At 43.0% G+C, this 6,481-nt stretch overlaps 1 long non-coding RNA gene across 3 annotated transcripts; it reads right to left on the reverse strand.

Annotated features, from left to right (window-relative positions):
- Positions 1 to 361: 361 nt before the first annotated feature.
- Positions 362 to 5,017, reverse strand: LOC123070629 (uncharacterized). 3 transcript variants are annotated; one of them, XR_006433865.1, is made up of 5 exons: positions 4,703 to 5,017; positions 3,971 to 4,485; positions 3,531 to 3,690; positions 2,394 to 2,478; positions 362 to 2,318 (listed from the first exon to the last, which is right to left on the reverse strand). It is a non-coding gene; the product is annotated as an uncharacterized lncRNA (long non-coding RNA). The 3 variants fall into 3 exon arrangements; XR_006433866.1 differs by having other exon boundaries at positions 362 to 2,478; XR_006433867.1 differs by lacking the exon at positions 3,971 to 4,485 and having other exon boundaries at positions 362 to 2,478.
- Positions 5,018 to 6,481: the final 1,464 nt, after the last annotated feature.

The raw sequence follows: 6,481 nt of genomic DNA on the forward strand, positions 1-6,481 counted from the left end.
CCATAGGTAGAAAGTTTCACAAGGTCAAAACAAAAACTAAATACAAGCACTCCATCAACCCAAGCTTCTGTGATCTTAAGCAAATCTGTAAAATGGGAAAGAAGAAAGTTAGAAGAAGAAGACTAGAAGAAGAAGATTATTATGATGCAACTAAAATGTGATGATTATTATGATGCAACTTATATCTGTAAAATAGGTCATTTTGGAGCTAAGTATGGTTATTATGTCATTTTTGAGCTAGCTAAGCATACTAAGTCATTTTGGTGTAAAACATGCTAAGGTCATTCTAGAGCTAAGTAAGGTTATTATGTCATTTTGGAGCTAGCTAAGCATGTGGAGTCATTTAGGAGCTAAAATATGTCATTTCTTAAGCATATTATGTCATTTTAGAGTTAGCTAAGCATATTAAGTCATTTTGGAGGAAAATATGCTAAGTATTGGTCATTTTAGAGCTATACTAGGTTAAATAGGTCATTTTTAAGCTAACTAAGCAAGTCTTCTTCCATGGGCAATTATATGTAGCATTATCAAGAGTCACAAACAGAGAAGGATTAAAGGTGTTGATTGACAACACAGAGTACCCAAGCGAAGTTTGGATAATAACCACTTTGATAAACATGATTCTGAAATCATATTAGCCGACAAGATTCCATAAGCAAGATAAGAAACCATATGTGTAGCTAATTCGGATCTTGCATTTGTGTGTGCACCATATAACACTAGAATCTAACGCGCGCTTCGCTGCGCCATTCTTCAGTCCTAGGATTCACATTTCCGCCCTCTTGCAGGAATATTGTTAGCCATAATCCAACATGCAACAGATTTGAGATTGGAATGCAAAGGGCATTAAAAAAATCTACAACTGAAAATTCAGAAGAAAACAAAGGTGGCAGGACATCTCTAGGCCAGTCTAGCTCTACCATTGCCTTCACCATCGGTCAAAATGAGCAGAGGTAACTGAAGTTGCTAGGGGACTCGTCCAATATCTATCTCAAATAGCAAGTCCACACGCACCATATCTGAGCTAGATTATCCACCCCCGGGCTGAATTACTACTCGGGCAATGCCAGGTTAAATTACTACTTGGACATCCTTGTTCAAAGAATTAAAGTTCAGTTGGTTGGTTTGAGACTGACAGTTGCTTTTTCTTAGCTTTTTAGAATCTATTGTACATTCTGTATGTCTACGACTTTGTAGCGATGGAAAAGTAGTCGATCACATCTAGTGGCCGAGTGTTCCATTTAGCAAGTTGGACAGTTGAAGGTGCTTGGCTTGGATAGTTGGAGGTGTTAATTGTTTATCACCGACATAATTGAATTATTGTTTTCTTATGTAGAACAAGGGATCCAGCGGTGGCATTCCACTGGACAGAAAGTGAGCCGCCTCACTGAAATGAAAATGACGATAATTGAGAACGATGATAATCATCAAGGCAACAGAGTTCCAGCTAACACTTTTATCAATTGTTCTATCTTCCGTTTTTCTAAGGACCAAATAGTAGACTAATCGACTGTGAGTATGCATACTTACATTTTAAACTTGTACACCAAGAGCATGTTTCCCAAATCAAAATAGTTCAGGTTAGAAACTGTTTTGTACACTCTGAAAGACAAAAAAATCAACCTTCTGATAAGACAGTTCCATCTTTGGCATATAACACAAAAGAATCTTTGGCGAAAAGCCCATAAAAATCGAAAGCCAAGCACTCGTGCACTATACAATTTTCCTGTACACGCCAGATGGAAGCCATCATCAATGGTGGCCGCAGCTCCACCTACAAACTGACTTTCTTGCTACAATCACCAGAATATGAGCTGATTGTAAAGAGCTCAGTATCATGTCTATGGATGCTTCTATAACTCGAATTCAACATTCAAAACTCAGCATGTTTATTAATTAGTCTAATTTAGTTCTACCTAGAACCATCAGCAAACACTAAATGTATGTCAACATTGGACTTCACTCATGATCCAAGACATAACATGTCATGCTTTGACTCTGATTAAAGATATTTGAAATAGATTAACACAGAAACATAGGATCTATCATACTCGAAGCATCCACTTTTTGAACCTTGATATTTTGGTTCTTATCACAAATTCTAAACATCTGGCAGCATAAGATTTATCCTCAACCTCCACTGAAACAGTTTTCAGTTCCGTCACTAACTCTGCTAGAAACTAACCTCTAAGCTCTCAAAATGTGTGGAGCATATCATCCAGGAAACTAACCTCTAAACTAACCTCTAACCTCTAACCTTCATAGCAATCTGATATTGAAGAAAGCACTTCCTCCAGGAAATTTAATTTCCTTGATACCTGAAGCAAAATACTTATCTACACAAGGGAGTGGTAACATATAAGAAAACTAACATGATAAGATCAACGGATTACCTCAGTCAGGAAAAATGTAGACATGTATTCCCCTTCGTGCTTCTTTGCAACCTCCTCTCTTTGTTGCTAGGTTAAGTAAGACAATCTGCAGTTACAAAAAATGATAGGTGAAAATCATGATTGTTTGCCCCAATTGATCGACCAACGATGGTCCGATACAACACAGAGGAATAAAACAGCGACCAGGGCGATCGTTCTATGAAATATATGATAATCTCATATACTTCAGGAATGCATTATTTTCCATTTTTTAGTACAATCAAAAATAAAAATATGAATTAGAAGGAAATGCATTATTTTCCATTTTTTTAGTACTTCAGGAATGTAGAGGACAAGTTGTATAACGTGACATCAGACCAGCAACTTCCTTGAATCAAGCATGCTTATATCATTTCATAATATGAGCTTGCACACAAGACTCAAATGGGAGCATGAGGTAGGCCATTTCTTCTAGCTAGTTATAAGATTGATGTGGTGTATTGATAAAAATATAATGGAATTATCACCATGAACTATACCCTATGCAAGGTACATATACAGAAAGAACTACAGAGGGACCATGCTAAAACTGTTCTAGAAGGGGAGATAATAGAACAGCATAGAATCCTTCCTCCTGAAGCCTCGTATAGTGCATGCGCTTGAGATCGCGCTTGAGATCTCTTCCTATCAAGCTCCTCACTAAAAGAGAATAATAATAGTAATAAAAAATCACGGATAATAAACAGTACTGCATCGGTAATGTATACATAAGGAGCCTTGCAAACGGGTCTAAACTGCAAAAAGGTATTTTTATGTTCATCCTCTTTTCTAGCAAGAGCTATTAATCGTTTCAAATGGTGGATTATGTAGATTATCATTTGTGATTATAACCACAAGGACAGTACAGTGTAATAGATATAAAAATAGAACATGGTAGTATAATTTATTTTTAATAGTACCTGACATGAAAACATGACAAAGGGGGGAATTTCCCTGTCCAACAATGTCTACCGTCATTAAAAAGAACGACAATTGATCACCAAACCTATGGAGTACTGAAATTTCCTTTCATTCCAGAACTTGTACTATTCAAGACAACAACATTTCAAGTGCAATTAAATATGTTTAACAAAATGAATGGTAAATAAATAAACATACCCAGGGATGCACGTTCTGCCCGTCCTTTAGAATGTAGAGTGTTTGTCCATATGGTACACATATGACATCTCTTCCTCAGAACTTAGTGTTTGCCCATATGGCACAAAATAGCATCGGAAGATTTACAGATCGACGCCACGGAGCATAGACACAAATTCACCTACAGGTTGGAAGCATAGGTAAAAAAACTTGATTTAATTACCATACATATAACCACTGTACCTCATTCCTCCAATGAAATCAGTCAATGGTTCTGCTAACTTCTTTCTTATAAAATGCAGTCGAGCAATGTGGTGTGTTCAAATTTCAATTGCACTTGGAGCAACGCAATCAGGTTGTTCCGAGCAGTACCATATGGTCCATAGATAGCACACAACTGCCTCCAATATATAACTGATATACAAAAAAAATACTGGAAATAGTAAGAGCGAAGAGCAGACCTGCAAATGAAATCGCTGGAAGAAAGAGCATCACGAGTTCAGTCATTTCCTGCCAACCGGGGGTTCGGCAGGAAGTCAACGGCGACGTATGATGATGTAGTATGAGGATGAAACAGAGAAGGGTTGTGGTGACATATTTAAGGTACTTGCAGCTCTCAACACCCGACGACACGAGGCGCCCCTGAACGGGCGTGAGGTCGAGGAGCGGGCGGTGCCAGGCAACTGGAAGCCGCTACCCAGAGGGATCTAGCGGCACGGGACGGCCGGATGCGAGCTCAAGGTGCCGGACCTCTTAATCATCTCACTTTAAATCTCTCATTGCCTAGCAGAGACCACACACAAGCCACCACAGCCCCAACACAGCAACACATGCACGCGCCGCCCAGCCATCACACCACCACCCCGCCTCCGACCACGCTTCTGCCGAACCGCTCTGCCGCCGTCCACTATGCATCTCCCTCGGCTGCAGCCCCAGCAAGAAATACTAACAAAAAGCGGCATCCGGCGACCAGGGCCTGTCGACAAACAAGCGGATCACAACCCATTCTCCCAGAAAAAAACAGAGATGAACCAGGTCGTGTCACTAGGCACTAGGCACGCGGCATCCACCATCTCCACCCAGCAGTCGGATCATGGCCTGAGCGCCATTCGCGTGATCCCAGGGCCCGACGCCAACCCCAAACCAGACCAAAGGAAATCTACGGTAGAGAGGGAGGAGAGGGGGGCACACACCGTATCCGGCATCGAGGGAGGCGGTGTGGAAGACGCCGGCGTAGGCGGATCTATCGCGGACCTGGACCTCGACGGGGCGAGCCGTGGACGAGGGGGAGGGCCGGCGACGGGGCGGGGGAGGGCCGACGACGGGGCGGGAGAGCGACGTGGCCGGCGACAGGGCGGGGGAGCGACGGGGCCGGTGACAGGGTGGCGGGGGAGGGCCTGCAACGGGGCGGCGGAGTGACGCGACCGGCGACAGGGCGGGGGAGCGACAGGGCCGAGCGCCATCGACGGGGGCTGTTTGGTGCGTGGATGAGGAGATCAGAACGTCGTTTCTTTTACCTGGATGGGTGGGGAGAGAGGGAGGGGATAACCCCACAGTTCTTTTTACCTGGAAAAAATAACCCCATCTCTTTGCCATCTGCCAGCAGATGGCAAAGAACCTTTGCCGTCTGCTGGCAGATGGCAAAGAGGTGGGGCTGGTACGACGGTACACTCTTGACGGCCACAGTATTTGCCAACCTCCTTGCCATCTGCTGGCAGATGGCAAAGATTATTTGCCATCCACTAGCAGATGGCAAAGAATTGGCTGATGGCAACCATGTTCTTTGCCGTCTGCCAGTTCTTTGCGATCTGTTTTTTATAAGCAGATGGCAAAGACATTCTTTGCCATCAGCTGGCAGATGGCAAAGAGCTAGCTGATGGCAACTTCCCTGTTTCTAGTAGTGTGGCCCCCGGGTCTATCCTTTATCATATTTTCTTTCAATCTACTTTTATTTGCATCTTTACCTTTTGCATCTATATTATAAAATACCAAAAATATATTTATCTTATCATACTATCTCTATCAGATCTCACTTCCGCAAGTGACCGTGAAGGGATTGACAACCCCTTTATTGCGTTGGTTGCGAGTTCTTTGTTTGCTTGTGTAGGTTCGTGGGACTTTTGAGGAGCCTCCTACTGGATTGATACCTTGGTTCTCAAAAACTGAGGGAAATACTTACGCTACTTTGCTGCATCACCCTTTCCTCTTCAAGGAAAACCAACGCAAGCTCAAGACGTAGCAGTGCCCGCTTGATAGAGGGTCAGTGCTTGAAGGATATTATGTTCGAGTAACATGTATCCGAATTGTAAAAATAATGCTTATGATAATGAAGGCTGTGTTTATACTTTTGCCAGTAAAGTATTTTAGTGCCTCCTGTCTGGCCGTTTATGTATATATGTATATAACCTGAAAGTTTGCAGTCATCGGCTTCAACCCCCTCATGTATAACGCGGGGGTGTTCGGAAAAGCACTTGATCACACTTGACCCAACGTCTTGGTCCGTTAAGGAGGTGTTAGCGTGGCAAACTAGGAAACGAACTATAGAGCTTTAACACTTTCAGTTAGCCATAGGAGTTTGACGGTGGGGCTACTATATAGCCCCTGGTATGTCTGCGTTTATCCGAATACGGTGCATTTACATACATGACTAGGAAACCGGTCCTTTGTTAATGCGGAGGAATCATGAAGATTCCACTGAGTCATCAAGTGCTTGACCAGCTCTCGCCTTATCATGACAGTCAGTTTTCGGCTTTCTCTACTGAGGTGCTCGTCCGGATAAACCAGGGCACAATCGCAGTAGTTCTCTCTTGGCCGCCTTAGCCAATAGAACGGAATATAATGTAGCAAGCACAGGAGCCGGGCAGACCCAACTATTGACCCAAGACATGATTCGGAGCTGATGCATATAAGGCCAAAACTCGCGACGCCGAACACTCCCGAAGGTATTCGGACTTTTCAATATAAACCGGGCT

This window comes from Triticum aestivum, chromosome 3B (assembly GCF_018294505.1).
Source record: "Triticum aestivum cultivar Chinese Spring chromosome 3B, IWGSC CS RefSeq v2.1, whole genome shotgun sequence".
Taxonomy (NCBI): domain Eukaryota; kingdom Viridiplantae; phylum Streptophyta; class Magnoliopsida; order Poales; family Poaceae; genus Triticum; species Triticum aestivum.